The following is a 24,817-nucleotide window of genomic DNA, read 5'->3' as shown; positions in this document are numbered from 1 at the left end:
TGCCCATTTCAGCGTAAAAGACACTTTCATATTTACAATCTCATTCATTTAAATCTAACAATCAAGTGAGGCAGCCTTGGGAAGCTGTATTAGTAACTCATTTTATAAATGAGGCAATTGATGGGTTTCATCAGGGAAACAGGCTCAGAGAGGTTGTGTACCCTTCCTAAGGTGACACAGCGAGTAAGGGTCAGGTGCTGGGACTGAACCTGGGCCCTTTCTGCTAGCCCAAGAGCCCTCATAAATGAGCCCTGGAGGAGCAGAGGCTTTGTCCTTGAGGTTTGGAATGACTGCCTCCTGACAGAAGGTCCCGGCATTTAAACAGTCCTGTGGCACGAAATCAGCATCTCAGACAGGAGATGCAAAAGTCATTGGGCAGGCCTGCTGGATCTCGTTTTCTAAGGAACTCAAAGCAAATGCTTAAAGTGCTCGTCAGACCTCTTCTCTCCCCTGTCTCACTCTCCTGCAGCCACGTGGCCTCCTTGCCGCACTGAAGCCCCCAGGCATGTTCTTGCCTCAGGGTACACTTGCTGTTCCCTCTGCCCAGGATGCTTTTCCTCCAGATAGCCACATCTCTGGAGGGCTGTCTCCCTCCATCACCTCCTTCACATCCTTGCTCAATTGTTCCTTCTCTGAGGACTTCCTGCCCACATTCCCGAAACTTGCAGCCACCCCCACTTTGTACTCCTTATCCCTCACCCCTACTCTCTTTCTCTACGACTTTTACCACCTGCTGACAATTCGCGGCCTTCTTGTTTCTCTCTCCCTTCTCTGCCTGATCCCACTAGATTGCCAGCTCCACCGGGGCAGAATTTTTCGTCTGTTTGGTTCCCCAGGACCTAGAACAGTGCCTGGCGCACAATAGGTTCTCAGTAGATACTTGTTGAACGACTGAACGGATGAAACCTCAGAGCTCACGTCTCAGTCTAAGGGCTTAGGAGTCCCACGGTCGATTTCTTCCCATCGCCTTTCCAACTGGAGAGAGCGGTGTGCCCAAGGTCACCCCCAGACACACAGCCAGCACAGCCACGAAAGTCTGTGGGCCTCTTCCTGCCTCCGGAGCACCGGCTTGCCAGGCTCTCCAAAGGAACCCAGCCAACCCCCATCCATTAGCCCGGGCCTCGTGCCTTTGTTTTAACCTGAGCCCGTGCGCATCCTGAGTGAAGTTCATCTGCCGGATGGGCCCTGGCTGAGAACCCTGGGGGAGGGCGGAAAGAACTCTCCAAGGTCTTTGAGAGAAATCACTTCTTGCTTTCCTGAAACAGCTCCAACTTGGCCCTCTCCCTCATCACCAAGATGCAGAGCCAGTGAAGTCTGGGGGACGCTGAGCAACTGGCCGGGCGCCCTCTGGCACCCACAGTGTGTGAAAGGGGAGACGGGGCTTATGGCGGCTGAGTCAGCACCCGGTGATGGAAGGCGGCGCCTCCGACGCCTTGACGATGAGTGTCTGAGGGCTGCGCATCGAGGGTGCGGCATGACCTATGGGACTGTCTAGGACAGGAAAGACACAGCACTTGGGTTCCAGCCCCATCAGCAGCTGGCTCCAGCCCCCAGCGACAGGAAGTGGCTTCCGGTCCTCAGAGCCTCCGGGTCTTGCTTACTGCCATCTCTTCCCCTCCTCACAAGACACTGTCGTCCTGGGCCTTCCTAAAAGCACTTTCACATGCATCATCTCACCTGAGCCCCACATAATCCCAGAAAGAAGTGAATGAGACATTTTTCTAGAAAAGGAACCGAGGGTCAGAAAGGCAAAGTGAGCTGTCCAAAGTTACACAGCACGAATGTGGCAGCACTGGGCCTCTAAGCGTCTCCAGGCTCCAAATCCTGTGTTCTTCCCACGCTGCCCATGAGGCCAACCTCTCAGCCCTCTGCGTTGTTTTTCTGGCAGCCTCCCCTAAAGTAGTGACTGGGAGAAAAGCCTGAGAACATGTAAATGGCGGAGATACTAACCTTACATTTCTACGGTACTTTACAATTTACAAAGCTCTTTCTCATCCTTGATTTCATTTCCTTCTTGTAGGTCTTGACTCTGGCACAGATTAGTTTTGTGACCCTAGGCTGCTCAGTGCCTCTCTCTAGGTTCTGGGTTTCTCTTTTGCAAAATGACAGAGTTGGACTAAATCAGAGGGTCACAAAATGTGTGGACAAATGGGGCCCTGGGGCGGGTCTCTGGGCCCTCCACTCTCAGTTTCAACCAGAGCATTTCTATGTTGATGTATTTTATTTTAGGCATCACATTCCATAAAATGTTTAGATAAGGGATTTCAGAGCCAACATTTGAAAGGCCCTGGGCTGGAAGCTCAGTGAGAGCCCTCTTGGTCTGTGTTTCTTGCTCCACGAGTCTGACTCTTACCTTAGGAGGAGAGCAGAGCAGACATGTCCTTCCCCAGGTTATGGCTGGGGGACCACCACATGAAGTCCAGCACTGACACCCTTTCTTCACATTCCCTGTCCTTCAGGTTTCCTGGAACATCTTCACCATCCCCTGGAGCCAGCCCCCAGTGGGAGGAGAGGGGCCGTAGCCTCCGCACACCATGGAGGCCAGGCCTTTCCCCCCGAATCTGGGATGGCTAGCAATGCACACATTGGTCCCTGCTCCCGTGGTGGTGGCCTTCAGGGAGCAGATGGTCCTGGATCATCTCTTCTTTGAAGAATTTCGGGGTGCTAATTCCAGGGCACCCCCTAAAGGGATGGTACGGTGGGGTTGCTAGGCTGGCTTAAATTCCTCCATCTATTATAGAGTGAGCACTAGAGAGTCCACCCCAAGCCTACGTGGCAGGCTGGGACAAATCCTGATGCTCTGGCCCCTTCTCTGCCACCACCACCCCTAGGGCTACAGACATGAAACCAGATCAACAGCTCCTAGGTGGGGTTCTCCACAACCCGTGGTGCAAGGCCAGGGGTCAGCGCACGGAGTTGCCACCCCTGCCCTCCACCCAGGCTGCCCTTTGCTGGGTCTGCTGGACTGACATCCGATCCTCTCACAATCCTCCTCCAGGGGAACCAGGCTTTTCCCCCCTTCCTTCTCCACAGAGCTGATGCTCCAGTTGGGTTCCTCTCTGTTCCCTGAATGGGCTCTGACCCTTTCAGCTTCTGTGACTTTGCTCAGCCGTAGCGGCCCCCTACCGTGGGGAATGTTCTCCCCACCCCCCGATCCCCCCACGAAGCCTGCCCCGACTGCCTGGGCTGGGTGCGATCTTGTCCTCTCTGGAGGCCCAGGGCGCTGCTGCACCTCGCTTATTCCTGTGAGGGCAGAGCTGTTTGTGTTCCAACATCACTTCTCTCATGAAAACATATGCTTCTGGAGCCCTGGCAGCATGTGGATGCATCTCCACATTTGCCGTGCCTAGAGCAATGCTTGGCATAGAGAAGGTGCTCACAAATGTCTGAGCGAGTGGGTGAATAAATAAAAATAATCACGGGGAGCATTCACAGAGCCATCCCAGGCGCCAAGCACTGTTCTAAGCACTACATGCCCACTGTCTCACTCCCTCCTCATGACAATCCCAGGATTTCACAGATGTGGAGAATGAGGGGCAGAGGCTAGCCACAGTCGCTAACCCCCCTTCAGTCCCTCTCGGGGGTCAGCCCCTGCGCCGCCAGGCCTGGGGAGCTGTATGGGAGCTACACGGGATTTCACTTTTTCTCTCTCTGACACGTGTCACAGATTGTTGGGCACTTCTAGAAATTTGGGAGGCTTTGAAGCTCAAATGGAGTTAGGAAGTGGGAGAAGGTCCCATGTTCTTGAAAGGCAGTTGTGACTTCCTAACATCCCAGGCTGGGCCAGCAGGCAGAAGGGATTGGCTGTGGCCATTGGAAAATGTGCTTGAGAGACACCAGCAAGGCACAGCTCATACATGTGTGAGTGCTGTCTGATTTGGGTACTCCCGTGGGATAGGACTGCTGTGGGCAGGGAGGGACCTGGGGGTTAGGCCCAGGGCAGCCTAGGCATGGGCTCCTGGCCCCGCCACCTCCTGGTTCTGACCTTGAGCTTGTCACTCAATTCCTCCAAGCTTCAGCTTCCTCATCTATAACTCAGGGCTGCTATATACCTCACAGTGTGCCTGTGAGGAGAAGAGAGTGTGTGACAACACTTGGTAAACCGTGAAGAGTTACACAATTGTTAAGTTTTCATCATTATTAAAAAGAAAAAAGACAGACACAACCTCTCACTCTCCAGTGAGCGTTTTGAGAGTTTCCAAACACACTCTAGGATTTCTCATCCAAAAACATCCCACCCTTGATTTCTCATCCTCTGCAGGTGTGTTTCTTTATTCCTCTTTATAACCAAATTTCTCAGCATTGTCTTCACAAGCCGTCTCCACTGTCTTACTGCCCATTTACCCAACCCCAACTCCAGCAAAGCTGCTCCTGTCGCTGTCATTGGGGCCACATCTAGGGATGCCCCTTCTGTCCTCATCTCCCTCGGCCTCTCAGCCATATATGGCACAGTAGCTGCTCTTTCGGCCTCCACCACCCCACTTCCTTCTTAAAAAAAACTCTCTCCTCTCCTGGCTCACACGATGCCCTCCTCCGGTTTTCTTTCTCTCTCCGGCTCCCCTCTCCTTCTCCTTTGCAGGTTCTTTCTCCTCTCCCCACCTTCCTAATGTTGGAGTCCCAGGCCTGGTCCTGGGCCCCCTTCGTCTCTCTCTGGCCCCTTTCACTAGGGGATAATATCCATTCCCATGACTGACAACTCCCAAATTTATATCTTCAACCCAAATCCCCAGTTCGAGCTCAGACTCATATATCCGACTGCCTGCCCGACATCTCGCCTTGCACGGCCCACAGTCATCGCTGATGGAACGCGTCCAAAACGGAACTATTGATCGCTCATCACCCTCCTCCTTGCAATGGGCACCCAAGTCCTAAAGCCAGTAACCTGGCGTCAGTCCTGGCTCTCCCTCCCTCTTGTCTTCACATGTAATTCATCCGCCAGTCCTGTCATTCCCACCTCCTAAAATATTTCAGATCCTTTCTCTGCTTTCCTCCCTCACTGCCACCATCTCTGGAGAGGCTCCTTTCTCTGTTTCCTTGCTTGCCCCCACCAATCTAACTCCCTCACACGCGAGCCAGAGTCATCTTTTTAACACATAAATCAGATGAGCCACTCTCTTGCCTAAAACCCTTTGGTGGCTTCCCATTATGTTGGGATGAAACCCAGACCCCTTATCACGCCTGGCCTTGGAGCCCAGCTCTGTCTGCCGCCCGCCTCGCTGACCTCCTCCAGCCACATGGTCTCCTTTCAGCTCCTAACATTCCAGCAGGTGCTGTCCCAGCCCTGGCCCTCTCTCAGGACTGCTCTCTGACTAGAACACTCTCCCTCCACTTCCCTCCTGCTTTGTCCTAGGCTGGCTTTCTTCCTTTAGTCTCACCTCCAAAGGCATCTCAGAGAGATCTTCCCCCGTCGGCGTTCCCATCACTGCATCCACTGTCCTACTCCTGTCTGGTCACCTATATTACCCACCTGTGCTAGTAAACCATAGGCTTCACAAGGGCAGGGACTGTGTCTGCTTTGTTCTCTTCCATCTCCCCATTGCCTAGAGCACAGTGAGCGCTCAATAAACACTTGCAGAGTGAACAAAAGAGAAGGAGCCTGTGGAAGGTAGCAGATCACCCCTGGGTGGCTGAGCAAAAGGTCAACTGAGCCACTAGTCTCTTGATTGATCTTTGATCCTCCACTTTCATAATTCCCAAAAGATATGTACAAATATTGTGAGGACAAAGAGGAGGCCAAGAGCTAGCGTCCTGGGTTAGGGTGAGAGAGAATAACAAAGTGTTATAGAGAGACACAGAGGATTCACCTTTTTCTTCTGATAAGAATCATTGACCCATGTGAAAAAAAATCACTTAGGCAGTTAGATAAAGGGGAGTCAGATAAAAGGATGTAATAATTATTGGGTATCTACTATATACTAGATACTATGCTAAGTAGTTTACATATGATATCCCATTGTACATAAATAGGAAACATTTTTTTAATTTGAAAGATATGTAAAATATGCTATATACTTTGAAAATTAAGAATATGGAACATTTTTTACATTAAAAAGGAAAATAATGAAAAATATATACATATTCAACATTATATTCAGGGGAGAGAGGCAGGGCAGAAAGAAGAGAGATGTATGTACACAAAGAATGCAACACAGAGACACAAGAATATACAAAAATGGAAACTGAGGGGCAATGAACCCCTAAGCACAGAGAGAAAAACACACACACAAACAAAGATAAAGAATCTGGCCAGAAAATACAGAAACAGAGACACACGGGAAAGGGGAGATGCAGACCTACAGAAACAAATAAAGAGACTCCTGGAAGGAGAAAAGTCATGGAAATATCAACAGGACTCTGAGATGTTATCATAGAGAAACAACCCATCTTGTGACCACTTGGGCCATTTCCGCTAAAGATTTTTAAAGATGTGTTGTATTTTCACAACTACAGGCATAAGGGGGTATTTTATTCTTGGTCACTTCAATATCCTTATTTTATAAATGAAGAAAGTACGTTTCAGAGAAAAGTGACTTTCTGAAAGTCAAACAGCTAATCATTAGACAAAATAGCCTAAAAGACAAGCTTATTCCTTGGTCTAAAGCAGGGATCAGCAAACTACGGCCTTTAGGCCAAATCTGGCCTGCTGCCTATTTTTGTAAATAAAGTTTTATTGGGACACAAATGTGTTCATTCATTTATATATTATCTATGGCTGCTTTGGCTATACAACAGAGTTGAGTGGTTGTGACAAAGACCATATGGCTCGGAAGCTGAAAATATTTACCATTTGGCTTTTTATAGAAAAAGATTTCTGGGGCTGGCCACGTGGCTGAGTGATTAACTTTGCATGCTCCGCTTCAGTGGCCCAGGGTTTTGCTGGTTTGGATCCCAGGGGTGGACATGGCACGACTAGTCAGGCCATGCTGAGGAGGTGTCCCACATGCCACAACTAGAGGGACCCACAACTAAAATATACAACTATGTACTGGTGGGATTTGGGGAGAAAAAGCAGAAAAAAAAAAGAAAAAGATTTCTGAGCCAGCCCTGATGGCCTAGTGGTTAAAGATTGGTGTGCTCCACTTTGGCGGCCTAGGTTTGGTTCCTGGGGGCAGAACCACACCACTTGTCTGTCAGCAGCCATGTGTCGGTGGCAGCTCACACAGAAGAACCAGAAGGACTTACAACTAGAATATACAGCTATGTACTGGGGCTTTGGAGAGGTGAAAAAAAAAGGGATTTCCAATTCCTGGTTTAAATGGTTGTCAGTCTTATATTATGAGTACATTACAAGTTCTAAGTGATCATTATCATAACAGAACACAAAATTCAAATAAGCTTTAATAAAAATTAATTTGGGGTCAGTACTTGGGAATACACAGTTTTCTGAAACAAGTGTTTCACGGAGAGCATAGGTTGAATGTAAGGGAGATGTTAGGTCTTAGGATGTAGATAGTGAGGCAAGATAACCTACAGGGGAGAAAAGAGACTGAGAAGAGTTGCCTAAGATGAGAACAGTGTTTTATATATGGGGGTTTGCCTAAGGCTAAGAGACGAGCAAGAGTGTGTGCCTTCTCAGTGAGAGAAGTGGTAAAAGGGGTGTGGTAGTTGATCTCCAAAAATGGCTGCCATCATTTTCTTTCTTCTCTGTACGCACATGTTACTCCACCCATCAGGAGGTAGAGTCTATGTGGCCTCCCCTTGAATCTGGGCTAACTTTGTAACTTCCCTCCACTGGGAAAACATGGTGGAAGAGATGTTGGGCCAGTTCTGGGCCCAGCCTTTAAGTGGCCTACCAGCTCCACTTTGTCTCTGGGGGAAGCCAGTCATCATGTAAGAAATTTGACCACCTTCAGACCACCAGACTCTGAGGGAGCCCAATCTAGCCCCACGGAGGGGCCACGTGGAAGAGCACTGAGGCACCAGACATGTGAGTGAAGACTTCTTGGACCTTCTAGCCCAGCCCAGCCAAGAGCTGAATGCAGCTAAGTGGCACGAGCTGATGTCACGTGGAGCAGAAGCACCCAGCTGATCCCTGCCTAAATTCCTGACCTGTGAGAAATAATAAATTGTTTCTAAGCCACTAAGTTTTTGAAAACAAAGTAGATAATTCTGACCTATCATTTCAGAACTAAGGGGAAGAGGAATTTATCCCTGGAAAGTAGAAAAAAGGATTATTCATAAATCAGTGGAATTCTCTATGATAGCCATTAGAATTCACAGCAGGCAGGCCTCCCCAGGGGAGGCCTAGATCTGTTGGGTTGATACTTGCATCTCAGAAAATCTGAGAGTCTGTGCAGAGCCTGAGAGTGGAAGGGTAATAAGAAATACAAGGATTCCAGAAACCCCTGTTTTTCTACTCCTCTTCCTCCTCATTCTTCTTTCCTTTCTAGCCATATCTGTTTCCCATTTTGAATGCACGACCTTGAGCACAGATCATTTCTTTGGAGATGTGTGATGCTCTTTTTTGTCCTTTTCACATATTTAATTCTTTGAAAGCCTTCGAAGTCAAATAGGATCAGAAAACATACGGGAAGGCATTCAAATAGGAGACTCACAGACTGTATCCTGGAGCAGGATATATCCAGAGGCCGGGTATTGCTTTAAAGGAATGGAGACTTTGGTAATGGGAGCATTCTGGGCATGGTGAGAAATCTGCAGCTGGGGATTTTACAGGGGAGTAAATTGGTTAACTCTGGAAAGGGTATCCCAGAAAACAAACCAACAAATTTGATCCTGAATTAGGAGCTAACCAGGGTGGAGAAGGCTCCACAAATACAGTGCAAAGAAGAAAGTAACTTTAAGATGAAGGATGAAACCCTTTTGTCCTAAGGGGTGGATGGTTTTTCAAGAAAGGGATGTTTGGCACCAAAAGGTCAGAATAATCTGCAGCGATGAGTGTCTGTGTTCTGTAAAAGCTCCATGCAGACGGATTGATTTATGCTTTACTCTAAAAAAGATCTGTGCTCAGCATGTGCTCCGTGCCCTTGGTATTTCTTATATTTTGATGAGCATGGAAGCACCCAGAAGGCAGAGACTGCCATTTGCAGCTCTATCCCCCACCACACTTAGGACAATGCCAGGAAAAGACAGGTGCTCAGTCATGTTTGTTGACATTGATGATGATAATGATGACGAAGACCATGACTCTATTCCTCAATGTATGTTTATCTCAAGAAAAGAGGAAGACAGGGAGGCAGGCATTCCACGCACTGTCAAAGGAGGGATCCAGGTGACAGACGGAGACCGTGTTAAGCAAGATTCTTCGGTTGCAAGCAGCAAATACTCCACCTGAAACAGTTGAAGAATTTACTGGCTCGGATGTCCAAACTGCCAGAACAGCAGCAGTACAGCTAGGCCTTGGGGTGGCTGGCACCAGGATTCAGACAGGAGGTTGTCAGGACTTTGTTTCTCCTTGCCTCTTCCTCTCTTCTCCATCTGTTGGCCTCATTCTCTCACACCACCTTTCTTCAGAAGGCTTGACCTGTGGCAACACTCTCAGCCTCACACCTCAGCTTCAGCACAGAGAGGAGATGCTTCCTTTCCTCACTTCCAACACGAAAAACCCCAAGGAAGGGCTCTGATTCTTTCAGGTTGTGTCACGTGTCCATCCTCAGAGCCAGGGGCTGGGAGCCCCTGGTTGACAGCCTTCAATGAGTACCAAAGCTAGTGAGCGCAGCATCTCAGGAGCCATGTATTTTCAGAAAGAGAAGTGCCAGGAAGGATGAGGAATGTGTCTCCAGATAGAGGGTCACACATCTGGGTCTGTACATTCTGGAGACAAACTTGCCAGGGCCTACTGATGGAAGGCAATGGTTCCCTGGCACCACCGAGTCCCTGTGTCCTCTAGATAAATCACAAGGTCCCCCCACTCCCTTCCAGAAGATCCAGAAATAGGTAAACACAGAAAGTAGAATGACCGTTTTACTCACTATGTTCTGGAAATGGGTCTGGTTCTTGGCCTCCTGCTTCTTAGGTCTCTGTTCCAGGCATCCTTGCTGGCTGCAGGGAACCAGGAGGCCACTGAGGGTTGACAGTGATGAGCCCAGTATGGGGCCTGGGGGGACACGAAGTGAGCCCTGGCCCAACTCTGATCAACTTTCCATCAATTCAGGCAAATCACTTAACTTCTTGGTCACAAAATACTTTAAATCTCTATTCAAACTTTCTTTCCTTCATGCTATTAATACCTAGAAGCTTCTAGCTAAAACACTGTTGGTCTCTGTGCCCATCTTTCTTTGGATTGAGTAGGTGGGCCAATTTAGGGGCAGAATGGTGGGGCTAATACCCAACGGATGCTTCCTTCTTCTTTAAGAGTAAGAAATATAAACCAATCCTTCTCCAAGGAGCTCATTCCACCCTTCTGGGATTCTATTTCCAGGTTGGGCACCTGCCTGACACACAATATAATTCTCTGCTCAGAAGGCCTCCGGCCTAACATGGCAGATAAGGAGCAGCCTCAATCCCAAGCTTTCAGGAGAGGGAGAGGTTGCTTCTGCTGGGGTGATGTCTTCATAAAGAAAGCGCATTTGATCTAGAACTTAAAGGATGTATAGGATTTTAATAGAAGGTTACATGAGTTAGGCATTACAAAACAAACAGTGTGAGCTATGAAGCAGATCAGAGAACAGAACAACGTGCTTGGGGAATGGAGGTAGACTAGCTGGACAACACAGAAATGTGTGTTGGACAATAGTGGAAACGAGTGGAAGGAGAACTGGAAAGTACATGGCAGCTGTGATTGTGGAAGATGTGGCATGTAAACTAAGACTTTAGATTTTATCTAGAAGGAAATGGGGAGCTGCGGAAGGATTCTGAACAGGGTAAACCACTGTATCAAAGTACTATTTAGGGGCCATTGTCTCGTGGCTGTGGGCGTGAAGCACTGGCCAGGGAAGAGAACTGAAACAATAGTGCAGAAGAATGGAAGTTGGGTTCCACGAGATTCTTCCGAATTATTCCAAAAACCTCTCCTGAGCTAACTTGAGTAGGTTTCTGTTCCTTGCAAGCAAATGACTCCGAAGACAGAGCAGAGCCCAGAAAGCCCAGAAATTAGGAAAGCAAGAGTTAAAAAGAGTGGCTTGGCCAACAGTGCTCAATGCTTCCAAGAGGTCAAAAAGGCCAAGGATGGGAACAAGCAAATGGAATTGGCAATTTGGAAGCCACTGACGACCTTCAGCGAAGCTGTATCCTTAGAAAGGAGAGAGGAGCTAGAGTGAGGGCAGAGGAGAGTGGATGGGCAACAGTGTAGATGACTCATTGAGGGCAAGAAGGGCTCAGGAAGGCCTAGGCTACTGGCCAGGGGACACAGAAGTTAAGTGATGGTTTCACCAAGCTCTGGGGCCTGTGCGTGTTTGTGGGCAAGAGGAAAAGATCCAGGACGGTAGTGGATTGAGAAGGCACCTGGGCAAGGTGTGGAGGAGGTGGAGGGGAAAAGAGTCTAAAGTACCAGCGGGTGGATAATTCTGGGATTAAGAAGAGAGGGGAGGAGGAGAGGAAGCCAGGATGGGTAAGGAGACAGGACGAGGTGGAGGAGAGTGGTTAGAAAATTACTGCCTAGAGACCTTGAGAGGTGAGGAGCTTAGCTGAGAGGAGCATGTGGAAGTCACAGCTTGAGGAAGGAAGAAGTCGGAATAGCAACTGAAGAGCTAACACCTGGCCATTTCCCGTGGTAAAGGGGGCATGCAGCTAAGTCACCTGAGAGGGTGAAGTGGGGACAACTTGAGGGGTGGTGAGTTGCAGAGGGCAGGTAGGGGGATATGATTAGTCTTTGAGGGTGCAGAGAAGACACACTCTGCACCGGGAGTGGAGCTATCACAGCAGGGAGGCCGGAATAGAGGGCTAGGGATCAACCTGGGGAGAGGCACAGGCAGAGGTGGAGTACAGGCAGGGCTGTCTCAGGGAGCTGAGCTCAGGGTGGGGGCAGGTGGAGGCAGACATCCAGGGTCTGAGCTCCAGAATGGGGGCTGCCTGCCCTCAGCCCTCTGGAGTAGCTGGGTAAAGGTGGTGGGAGCATCTTCTCTCAGGAGTGAGGTGGGTTCTGTGGGGGCAACACGGAGCAGCAGAAAGCACCCTGGACTTGGAGTTAGAATAGAAAGGCTGAGAGGCAAGATAGCTTTGCGGTGAGGAGCCTGACCCAGAAGTCAGACCGCCTGAGGGCAGATCCCTGCTCAGTGACGCTCTAGCTGTGTGGGTGTCCTTGGACGAGTCATCCAACCTGTCCCAGCCTCGGTTTCCTGACAGCAGCTCCCCTGCCATAGGGTTGTGCCACGGATTCAGAGAATATCTGCAAAGTACTGAATACGGTGCTGGGCACAGAGCAAATGCTCAATAAACACTGGTTAGTCCGTCTTCTTCTCTCCCAGATACACTCAGTGCCTGACACATAATGGGAACTCGATAAATATTTTTGAAAGAATGAATTATTATGATTATTACCTGTGTAGCCTTGAGCACAGAAGACTGTGAGCTCCATGGAGTCCTAGACTATATTTTATTCTTCTAGCCCCTAACACCATGTTTGATAAAGGAACCTGCTCACATTCACTAGGCTTCAGTTTCCTCATCTATAAAGTGGGGCTAATAATATTTGCTCTACCTCACGGTCAAATGCGATAACATATGTAACTGTGACGTGGCTGTAGGTTCGGCATGTGTGCGCACACACACAATATATGGCTGTTGTCTGAGCAGAGGCAGCTGCCTGGGCCCCCGGGGAGCCCTAGCTCTTCTATTCTATTCGACAGGAGCTGAATGATAGGCCCTCTGAGTTGCAGAAATGCCCTGTGAAAGGAAGATGATAGGAATTTGTTGAGGGCCTGGGCAGAAAGCGGCTGTCGTTTTCTCCAGGATGGAGGAGTCTGGCGCTGGGCACCAGACTGGACAGGAGGGATGCAGGAGGGTGCTTTAAGTCAGCCTGGCCCGATGCCTGGGTTGGACAAGCAAGGAGACACAGGTCCCGAGACACAGGACGCAGGCCCTGGTGAGGGGCAGAGAACAGACAGGTCTTGGCTGGTGAAGCGCAGGGCTGTCATGTGAAGACAGGGACCAGGTGAGTTGTTGTTGGTCACAGCTCACGGGGGACTAGAGATGGCCATCTTCGGCTTAGAAAAGGCCTGTCCTTCTGGCCCAGGGCTCTATCCAACCAGAGTCCTGGCCCAGACTCCAGCGGGGGGGCAGGTCCCCCTTCATGACGATGAGCTTCCTCCATGAAAACTATCTGCTTGGAGTTTCTAATATAAGTCACAGTCGGAGCTCCCCTAACCCTGGGCCAGTTGGGATACGTGGGCCATGCTGTGCTGGCCCCCAGCCCCCTTTGCCTGCCTGGATCTCCACATGCTCTCTCCAGACCCTGTGGATGTGCTGATCCGCTTGCTGGACTCCATTCCCGACTCAGCCTGGCCATCCCATCCCACCGGGAACATTGAGTTCCTGGTAGTTTTCCCTCACACTGCAGCTAATGGGGGCACGTCTGGCTGTGTCTTGAGAAATAACGGTTGCAGGAAGAAGCAGAAGCCTTCCAGTTGCTATGGAGTGTTAACTGATGAATTAAACTCTTCATTTTGATTTGAAGGAAATAGTCCTAGAAGAGACTCTTGCTTTAAAAAAATATAAAGCTGCCAACTATGAAAGGCATTCGTTCAGAAGGGTCTTTGTTGCCAAGCTGGCTTGAATTCCCTTAGCCGTGCATTAACACTAATCAGAATCTGGCTGTTGGAGCAAATGTGCATTAAAGTTTAGGGATAGAAAATGCTGTGTGTTAAGTATTAGTGAGAATGTACCAAATGTATCTAGATATTTATTTGTTAAAGTGCTTGCTGTATAAAAATTACCTACCCGACTGGCAATTAAAAAGAAAGTTATTTTAATGGCAAATGAAAGGTACATGACTATAGTCTAAGATATTAGGTAACACAGACATTTTATGTTCGAACCATCCACCCAGATTAAAGCCCTTGCTAGAGCTGGTACATCCTGATGGCAGGAGACTAGCAGGTAGATCTTTGCTATTCAAAGTGGGGATGGGGACAGGTGGCACCCACAACATAGGGAGCATGTTAAAATGCAAAATCTCTAGCCCCATATCTCTGAGTCAGAATCTGTCTCTTTAAAGATGCCCAGGTGACTCCCGTGCACATGAAAGTTTGAGAAGGGCTGGTCTGGATCAGCGTTTCTCAAAGAGCAGCTTATAGACCACTTACAGGAGAAACATCTGCAGAGCTTGTGAAAAATGCACGTTCCTGAGCCCCAGCCAGTCCTACTGAATCAGCATGTTGTCCAGACCAGGAGTCCAGGAACCAGCATTTCAAGCTCCAGGTGGTTTCCATGTTCACCAAACTGTGAGACTCATCCCTAGTCTTCCGAGCTCATCGAGATCCATTAAGGACCAGTTGACATGCGGTGTACCGACTCCAGTATGAAAGGATTTGGATGGACATCATCTCTGCCATTTAGGGGTTTATAACGACATCGCTACAGCTGAACACGTAGAGGACAAGCTACAGTATAAACACCTAGAAGGATTATATCAGTGACTAATTCCCAGTGCATTTGAATCTCCCTTCCACACTTGTGGATACATATTCTCCTGTGGATATACATGTGTGGCTGTATATTCTCCTCCCTGAGGGTGGAGAATAACAGACCTGTCACCCTCATCCTTCCTATTTCTCCACCTGGAGCTGAGCAGACTCCCACTCCAAGGGACCATTCACTCTTTTGGGCTACTGGGCAGAGCCCAGCCCAGAGCTCGGCCACTTGTGAGTCCTGCTCAGAGCAGACAGGAAACCAGTGATTCCTTTCATTAGCCTTTTCCTATAGAGCTTCCGCTCTCCTTGTGCCCACCATCCCTTCCCAGGGCCAGTAGGGCCCCGCCCTCTGCAGTTCTGCCCAAGCTGTTCCCAACACACAGGTCAGGAAAGGGTCAGATCAAGCCTAGGCATCTGTGAGCACTCAGACCTTGGGGATGGCATGAGCTTTCTTCTTTTCCTTTTGATGTCTGTATTTGGTTCCTTCAGAAAGGGAGAGCTGCGAACCATAACACTCTCTTTTAGAGATAAGAGAAAACTAGCCAGCATCTTTTGAAATTCAATGTATGACAAGGGAGATGGGGCAACGTGTGATAGGAGCCCAGCTGGAGGTCTCTGTTGACTCCGAGCTTCAATAAATGGCAAGGAGGCCGGCCCTCAACAGCCATTCTTTAGTAGAACAGTGTCTAGATTGGGCTAACCCGGCCCAGATCTCAGGACTCAAAACACGGAACCAAATGGTCTCGTAGTGTGCGTCCGCGGCTGCATAGCGATTTCTGGTTCACCCACATGACTTAATCCTCTCAGCGATCCAGTGGGGGTCATTATTTATCTCCTTTCCCCCTTTAAATGCAAAACTAAGGCCAGAGGTTAGTCATGTGTCCATCATTCAGCTGGAAAGAGGCAGGGCTGGGCCTTGAATTTGCTTCCTCTGACTCCAAATTCTAGTTTCTTTTTACCCTACCGTAATGCCTTATTTTTCTTCTATTCATGAAGTAACATATTATTTTAGCTAGACCAGGGATTCCTTTTGGCAAAGCTCTCTCCAAATTATACCAGTGAGTGCAGAACGAGCACGTGATACCCCCTCAGCAGGGGTGGTGGCCCAAAAAAGAGTTACTGTTTCTTTCTTTTGCTGCTCTGGCAAGTTCTCAGAGGTGTAGGTGAAAAATCTGTGCCAGATGGTTCTCGTGGAGAAGTCTCCACGGCCCGGCTGCTGTGGAAGCACCCTGGGAGGAACATCTTTGCAGCTCAGGAACATGGCAAGACCAGGCTGGACCCTGGACCACACCGGGCCCACGTGGCAGCACAGACCTAACTTGGCTCAGCTCCATTTTCAATGCTCAAGGCGAACACTGAAGTGAGATGACACAGGAGGAGCTGCAGCGAGAGCAGCATCCAGGAGGCATTACTGCTTGTCACGAGAGCCCCCTCTGGGCCTGGGTGCCGATGGGGCTGCAGCTCCATGTGACAGCACAGCTAAAGCTCCCGTCCACACAATGACTGGACTCAACAGATACATGCAGACCTGTTGCCAGAAAATGACACTCTGGGTATTATAAGCAACTGACTCAATGTTGTGATCACTGGAGCTGAGGTTCAGGAAATCTGAGCAGGAATCTACAGTGACCAGGAGATTCTGCCCTTGGAAGGGTCTTGAAAGAGCTGCGAGGACTCCTGACAAAGCCTGCTCGCCCATGTCCAGGAATAAGGTATGCACCTTTGATGTATCATTCCAAGGATTCCAGCAGGTTCGCTACTCCTCCATCTCTGTGTGAAACAATTCCCATGCACAGAGCGTGCACTGGGGCCAAGCTGGGGCCATGAATCCCTGTATCAGTTTCCTGGGGCTGCTCTAACAAATTACCGCAAACAGGATGGCTTAAAACGGGAATCTATCCTCTCACAGTTCCGGAGGCCGGAAGTCTGAAACCAAGGTGTGGGCAGCACCGCGTTCCTTCCAGAGGTCCTAGGGGAGACCTTCTTCTTGCCTCTTCCAGCTTCCTGTGGCTGCAGGTGTTACTTGGCCTGTGGCTGCCTCCCTCACCTCCTGCCTCTCTCTTTTAAGGAAATGCGTGGTTGCAGTTAGGGCCCACTGGCTAATCCAGATAAGCTCTTTTTCTCAAGGTCTTTAACTTAATCACTTCTTTTGCAATATAAGGTAATGTTCACTGGATCCAGGGATGAGGGCATGGACATTGGGGGCCCACCGTTCATCCCACTACAGCTCCCTCTGAATTCTCTTCTTTTCCCATAAGACGTATCAGTTGACCTAACAATGATAGTAGCTGGGGAGTATAGGAGTGCTTCATATGCATTAGCTCACTGAATCTTCTCATGAACTCTGTAAGGCCAATAGTTGTATCCCCATCACAAAGAAAGAGCGGGAGCTCTGAAGTCCCTATTCCTTCAGCTTCACCAGAGGTGTCCGTTTGTGTCGTGCGGGGCTCAAAGGTGCTCAAGGAGCCGAGGGGAGAGGAGAGGATGGGAAGGGCTCTGAGTCGTCTTCAACCAAGGTGGTTCCACCCCATCTGATTTAGATCTTAGGAGACTGCAGAAGACTTTCTTTTTGTTCCAAAGGGTTTCACTGAAAATAAAGTTTGCAAGCCAAGCTCTGCATCCCACTGCCTTGTGGTTTTTGGGCAGGGGCCCAGGTTCAGGAGACCCTTCTCTGGAGGGAGACACATCTGGGCTCAAATCTCCTCTCCATCCTGTCCTTGTTCTGTGTCCTTGGGCAAGTTACCTAACTTCTCTGAGCATCATGTTTCTCATCTGTGCAATGGAAACAATAATAGTATCTACCACAAAGGGTTGTCGTGAGAACTGAATGAGATAAGGCACCTAGGCTTAAAAAGTGCTCACTAAAGAATAGCTATTATTGTCATTGCCATCTCCTTTGGCGTGTGCACTTCTCTACTATCAGTTCCCTTGATATTCAGCCTGAGACCACTTGAAAGTGAAAATGTTTATCCAGAACAGGTGGGTCCAGCTGTTTGTCCCTCAGTAGCGCTTCCAGAGGAGAGGGGTGGCGTCAACCCAGGACAATGACATGCAATGTCACTCTTCCTGGCTCACGTCTGAGGGTGCTGTCATCCACACTATGCCCAAAGGGTCTCAGTCACATGCATGGTGATGAATTCAAGGTGCAGCCATTGCCTCAGACAGGAGTCCCTGAGGAGGCTGTGATGATGGAGTATGTAAAGGTGGGGCCTTGGGGGGGGCGGGGTGTGGAACTTTCTTGACAGCTTTGATCATCACAAAGGTTTATTTACCGACGTCTGTGGGGTTCTAGATGACCTTCTAGCAGGCACCTGCTGCCTCAGTGACAGAGCACAACTCACAACTTGTAAGGTGCCATGTAAGCAGCTAAGGGAAGCTCACCTGCCTCCGTTAGGGACTTACAATTACATCTGCTTCCAGAGGAAACACGTGAGTTCCAGGCGGCAGGCTGACTGACACCAGTCTCTTCAACATATTCCAAAACAGCTGCTTTGAGCACAGGTTCTGATTGAATTTTAGAATGTGTCATAATGAGAGCTTAGCATTTATTGACGGCTTACTGCCTGCCAGGCACTGGGCTAAGGATTTTATCTGCATGTTCTCGTGTTCCTCCCAATGAACCAATTATCCCTTTTTCCAGATGAGGCACCGGAGGTCAAGTGACTGCCCGAAGGTCACTTAGTTGTGGAGCGGCAGTGCGCGGACAAATGGGGGTCTGCGGGAGACTCTGGAAGCTGTGCTTTCAAGCCGGCCCACGACCCCACTCCAGGACCAGGGTTCGAGAAGGAATTGCACTGTCTGCTGTTCTGCATCTTCATTTTGGACAAGATCTTATCCTGATCGTTAAAAATAAATGCTATACTCAGTAACAGCGGTAATTAAGCAAAATAAAACAAAAAACACCACCACCATCAACAAAACCCAAACTAACTATAACAAACAAAAATTTGCTTTGGCTCAGATTTTCCTCTAAGTCACAGAAATCTACGACTATAGGCTCTCAGGCTAGAACAGGAACACAGACCAAGACCGTCTCTCTCAAGGCACAGTGGTGTGCCAGGGTGACAGCCAGCCTCTCAGATGGAGGTGTCAGCGGGGCAGGGAGAACTTCCGGGAAAGTGCACTGAGGAGAAGGGCACTCGTATTAGGAGAATGGGCACCACTTTGGGGAGGAGAAGGAAATGCTCCAAAAAGACTTGGGATTGTCCGGCTGGCATGGGCAGGCTCTCTGCAGGGGGCAATGGGAGATTTCTTAGAATAAGAAGAGGTAACAGAATTGAAGTGAGGAAGCGGGTGGGGAGAAGGGAGTGAGCGATAATAAAAGGAGTATGCTTTTATTGTGACCCTGGGAAAGTGGGTTGCTCCTAACAGCAACAGCAATACCTGTCGGCAATATCAGTAGAAGCAGCAGCTGATACTCATCGAATGCTTATTATGAACGATGTGCACTTTGCCTGAATGTCTCTTTTAATCTTCATAACTCTATAAGGTAGGAACTATTATTATCCCCATTTTACCGATGAAGGAACTAAGGCTCAGCAAGGTTAAGCAACTTGTCTAAGGCTGCACAGCTGGAAAGCAGCAGAAGCCAACTTGAACCCAGGACTGAGGATCCTAGAGCTCGCCTTCTTACACAGCTTTCTTCTCACCTTTCTCCTGGCTGGTTTCCTGCAATCACTCCTCTGAGGGTGGTAAGCTTTGGAGGCAGTGTGAACTGTCTCCTTGCATTGACTGTATCTACTGCATGAGAGTACAGTGGACTCTCTGCACGCAGGAAGTTGGGTTTAAAGTGTGTGAGAAGTCAAAGACACATTAGTGGGGGCCTGGGGGAGGAGGTGGGGGGCGGAGGGGCTCAGAAACAGGCGGCGGCAATGACCTTTGTTAACATACATGTAACCTCCCGCCACTTCCTGTGTCAGTCAGGAGAAGTGGGCTCGCACCTGGCGACTGGGGCAGGTCCTAGCAGGCCCTCCTACCTCCCATCCTTCTACCGCCCCCAGGGCTGCACAGGTGGAAGTATCTTCCTCCTTTGCCTCCTCTTAGCCCTGCAAGGGCGCTCTTGCAGGCCAGCAGAAAAATGGGGGCTCCTGGAAACAGGACGCTCACAAAATGGGTAATTCCATGATAAACCTCTGGCTCCCTCAGCCCCGGGGCGCCTTAGGTGAAGGACACAGTTTAGAGACAGAGAACTGGGCCTTCCGTGCCTTCTCAGGCTGGAGGAGAGGATGGCACATCGCATGCCAGTTGGCAAAAGAAAGGGGACAATTTCTTCCCTTTCAAAGACATTTCAGAGCACTTAATGGAGATAGCAGTGGGGGATGTTAGAAATTAGTCACCCTTTTAAGAAAGCGGTGATCTCTTGCTGCCCTAATCTATAACCTGAACCACACTTGGAGAGCTAGAGCATGTCCTTTTTTTTTTTTAATTAATAAATTTTATTTTTTAGAACAATTTTCAATTCACAGCAAAATTGAGCAGAAAGTACAGACAGTTCCCATATACCCACTGTCCCCACATACACATAACCTCCCCCGCCATCGATGTCACCACGGCGGTGCATTTGTTGCAATCACTGAACCTACGGTGGCACATCGTTATCACCCCAGGTCCACAGTTTACATTAGGGTTCACTCTTGGCTGTACATTCTATGGGTCTGGAGCATGTCCTTTTCTTATCTGATAGGAAAAGGAAGGGATGACCAGCTCATGGCCACCCAATGAGGTGAGGACACAGCCAACATCAGCCTTTAACCCCTGGTTAGCCCTCACACCCACACCTTCTTTGCCAGAATATACAACCACCTGGTCTCCCAGGGGGCAGATAACAAGAAAGAGAGGCAGAGAGAATCCACATGGATGAAACTAACAGGAATAAATTCCACGGGCCTGAGAAAACAGGGACCACCCCCCACCCCTGCTGCTTCAAGGTGGGCTCTTCACTGGTTTAGTCTCACCCCAGAAGACACTGAGATGAGACAGGGAGACTGTGAAGAACACCAGGACTCTCCACTGCAGTCTCAGGGCCTGTATCAGTGAGCGCATGAGAGATCAGGCCACCCCGTGACTCCGGGGAGCAAGTGAGCCTTTGGAGGTAGACCTGGGTTCAAGCCCCAGATCAGTGAGTTACCAGCATGAGATGTAGGATTGCTATAAGAATTATATGATGGGGGCTGGCCCCGTGGCCAAGGGGTTGAAGTTCCGTGCTTTCCACTTTGGTGGCCCAGGGTTCGCGGGTTTGGATCCTGGGTGTGGACCCCCTCCATTCATCAGCCATGCTGTGGAGGCATCCCACATTCAAAGTAGAGGAAGATTGGCCTGGATGTTAACTCAGGGCTAATCTTCCTCACACATACACACAAACAATAGTAATAAAATAGAGGAAACAACTTTAAAAAAAAAGAATTCTATGATATAATGAGGATCAAGCCTGTGGATCGGGGGTCCCCAAGACCACCCCAGTTCAATGATTCTCTAGGAGGATTCTCAGAACTCAGCACACAGTACTCATGGCTAAGATTTATTATGGAGAAGGAATACAGAGCAAAATAAGAAAAGGGAAAAGGTGCACCAGGCCAAGTCTGGAGGAACAAGCTTCCAAGAAGGCTCTCCCAGGACAGTGACACAGAACGCTTAATTCTCCCAGCAACAGGTTGTGACAACACATGTGAAATGTTGTCTCCTAGGGAAGCTCATTAGAGACTCAGCATCCAGGGCTTTTACTGGGGGCTGGTCACATAGGCACCCTCTGCCTAACACATACCCAAATTCCAGACTCCCAGAAGGAAAGCAGGCGTTCGGCATCAACCACAGTTTGTACAAACAGTTTAGGCCCAGTGAGCCACTCCTGTCTGTCCTGGGGATAGTGGGAATCCTCCCCAAATCCAGGTTCCCAGATGCCAGCCAAGGCCAGCCTTGCAAGCAGAGTTTTCTAAGGACCACGGTTTTAGGCCTGCTGTGTTAGCTCTTTTCTGCACAGCCCACTTCATTGTTTGGCCCACAGTAGCTGTTCAATAAATTGCAGTTACCATTGCCAGCAGCATCACAGTTTTGTACCTTCCTCTAGAGGAAGGAGAGCTCATCACACAAACACTCGTGTCCTCCAAGTCAAACTATGTACCCACTAGGAAAACACCTGCACACACAAGGGCACACGCACGTCTGGACACAAGTGTGCATCTAAGATAAAGTAACTGCTTACATCATAAACCTTTTCCTCTTCGAATGTCAAACCATTATTCTTTCATCTCTGGTCTTAGTCTGCTGTTTTCAATTCCTATTAGCATGCTTTCTGTATCTTCAGCTGAGTCACTGATACAAAACTGTTTCGTCAGGGCAGGACCCAGGACAGAGCCCCAAGGCTCTCTGCTCACAGCCTCCCTTCAGGCTTTTGAATCAACCTCCGGGACGTGATCCCACTAGGAGAATGATCCTCTGACTCATGGGTCAACATGTTAGCTACAATCATATGTGAGGAGGCTGTTAACTGCTTCACTAAAATAAAAACAATGTCTACAGCATTCTGCCAATCCACCAGCCAAATATGCTCCTTGCAAGGAAACAAGGTTAGTTGCGTGTGGATTATTCTTAGGCAGCCAGTGCTAGCTCATGGAGATCACACACAGTGTCCTAAAAATGTACAAGTCATTTGTTTGAACTCACTGTTCCTTAATGGACAGACACACTCTTTATTTCCCCCTGTTTGAAACAATTTGCCTGTTCTCTTCTCTGCACCGTTTTTCCGGGATCACCACATGTCGTCAGGAGCACAGCTGTGGGGTTCCCAGCCCTGGGATGCCCCTTGTCCCATGATTTCATTTCAGATCACCAGAAGGGCCCCTCCCCTGCCTTAGGCTGCAGTTCCCTTCCTAGATGATTGGTTCTACTTGCTCAAGCTTGAAGGAGCCTCATGGAGAAGATGGAAGTCAAAAGAAGTTGTGCATCTACCTTCTTTCTGTCACTTGCAACATTATATTCTACTCCTTCCCTTATAAAAACCTATTCTTTTTCTCGTCTTTTGTTACTTCAAACAAGAAATACAACAACACTGCACTGCAGAACATCAATGATTAGGAAAAACGGTCATTAAAAAACCCACCAAAATTATAGGGGGGCTATTATACTATTCTGCTGACTTTTGTATGTTTAAAATTCTTCAATATAATTTTTTTTGACCCAGTGAAAGTAATTTCAATGATGCTAAGAAACATAAATTATCAGTCTGGATCTTGGGTCAGAGGGAAAGAAGAGGAGGGACTGAGAATGTGTTCAGGGAGTAGACCAAGTACACACAGAATCTTGGGGAAAATATTAATTTCTCTAGGGCCTTACAGTCCTAAACCCAAAAGCCAAATTGCACTCTCTCCTAGTTCTTCTTCCACTTAGAGTGGTGACAGCTAAGGAAAAGAATTCTGACTCCACTTAAGCAGAAGCAGCCCAACGCTCACATGCATTGATCTCATGCCTCCTCCTATAATAAGCACCTACCCCAGGCTTGCATCTAATTTTAATGGTCACTGGTTAATTTCCACATGTACTTAGTGCTTATGTCTTCTTGTGTCTACCCTCTTCGATGGTGTCTTTGTTAGGACACAAGATCCCAGAAGACAGCTTCCATGTCTTTAACTTCCTTCGGAAAGCTTTGGAGCATCACTGTGCTCAGGAGCCAAGCAGGTGTCTATCCCTGGTCCTGCAGCCTCCACGCCTGCTATTCTCTTTCTTCACCCAGAGCCCGTCTGCAATTGGGCCTCAGGTCACAAGCGCTGGGGCTCTCTGTCCAGTTTCCTAGTCAACACTCCAGGCGAGAGAAAGGAGGAAAGGCTGCGAGATCAGAAGCAGCCTTTCCGAACAAGACCAGGAGGGGCGGATCACAGCCAGCCACCTAGGAGAAATTTCTGATGCACAGAAAACAGAACAGTCTGCATCAGTAAGAAACACTCAGAACCATTTTTCAAAACTAGCAGCTGTAAAGGAATTAACGCAGATCACTGTTTAGTGCACACGCAGACTCATTTCACCCTCAAAGAGCTCTACAGTCATTATTAAAGAACACATTTCAGAACATAATATTATTAGGCTATTGATTGTTGTTTGTTTCGACGTTTAATTCAGTAACAGCTTGAGTTATGGAGAGCTTTAAATGAAATGGATGCTTGGAAGACCTACACAAACGTTCTCCAGTTTTCCACTGGGGTTCACAGGAGCTTTCGTGATGCCATGGGGACCTGGGGCTCCTGGTGCCATGAGGTTCTTACAGGCAGGGAACTCAGGGGCCGGCTGCTGAGCAAGGCTCTGCGGTCCTTCCGTACAGAAAATAGAGAAGGTGGAGAGTTCCACAGGAAGCCAAACAACGTCTGCTCTCTCTGCCACCGCACAGTAAATGATCCGGGACCGAAATTCAATACACACCTTGGGCACTCTTGCGGAACGGTACCCGCGCATCTCGGCGGCATCAACATCCCAGGAAGAATAGAAGAGCAAAAAAAAAAAAAAAAGAGAAAAGCCTTTCCTCTGAACATAAAAGAGATAAAGAGAGAGACCACAGTGGGAAACCCCACTGGGACGACAGGGCTGAAGGTTCCAAAGTTTGGACGGGTCACTGCAGGAGCTCCTCATTGGTGGGTGGGCAGGACCCCAAGGGTGTGCAGACTATCCAGGGCCATGCAAACCCTGAGGCCAGACTTAGAGGTGGCCCAGCCCTGAGTCCCTGGGGCCCTGCCATCACCATCTCCTGTCCATTGCCACCCCCAAGACCCCTGCCTAGAACAGTCCCCACTGTCTCTCATTACCTGCGTCTTCTTTCTGTTTTTGCACTGTCTTCTTTTGCTGGACTGGGAGTTCTCAAAGTGTGGTCCCCTGACCAGCAGCATCAGCATCACCTGGGAGCTGGTTAAAAATGCGAATTTCTCAGACCCCACCACAGACTTACTGCATCAGAAACTCAGGATGAGGCCCAGCAACCTATGTTTTTAAAAAGGCTTCCAGGTGATTCCAACGCACGTTCAAGTTTGAGCACCACTGGCTTGGACTATCACAAAGTCTGTAACGGTCTCCTGCCTCCAATCCATGTCCCACCCTCCACCAGAGCCACCTTCTAAAACATGGCCCTAATCAGCTTCAGTGCCTGGCACAACCTGGCATGTAGCAGCCACATAATCAATAATTGATTGACCGACTAAATGAAATGTAACCTCTGCTTTTAAAACTTTGATTGCTACTCATGGCCCCTACAAAATAAACTAGAAACTCCTCAGTAAGGTAGAATAATATCTGTCTGATATTTCTTTTTAGTACTA

General features: G+C 48.8%; 1 protein-coding gene across 4 annotated transcripts in view; it reads right to left on the bottom strand.

Moving 5' to 3' along the window:
* CRTAC1 (cartilage acidic protein 1) overlaps positions 1–24,817 on the bottom strand; it is a 144,807-nt gene that overhangs the window by 61,779 nt on the left and 58,211 nt on the right. The window lies entirely within an intron of this gene.

This window comes from Equus przewalskii, chromosome 1 (genome assembly GCF_037783145.1).
Source record: "Equus przewalskii isolate Varuska chromosome 1, EquPr2, whole genome shotgun sequence".
NCBI lineage: Eukaryota > Metazoa > Chordata > Mammalia > Perissodactyla > Equidae > Equus > Equus przewalskii.
The sequence above is the reverse complement of the archived record's forward strand: the minus strand, read 5'-3'. Positions and strand labels throughout refer to the sequence as shown.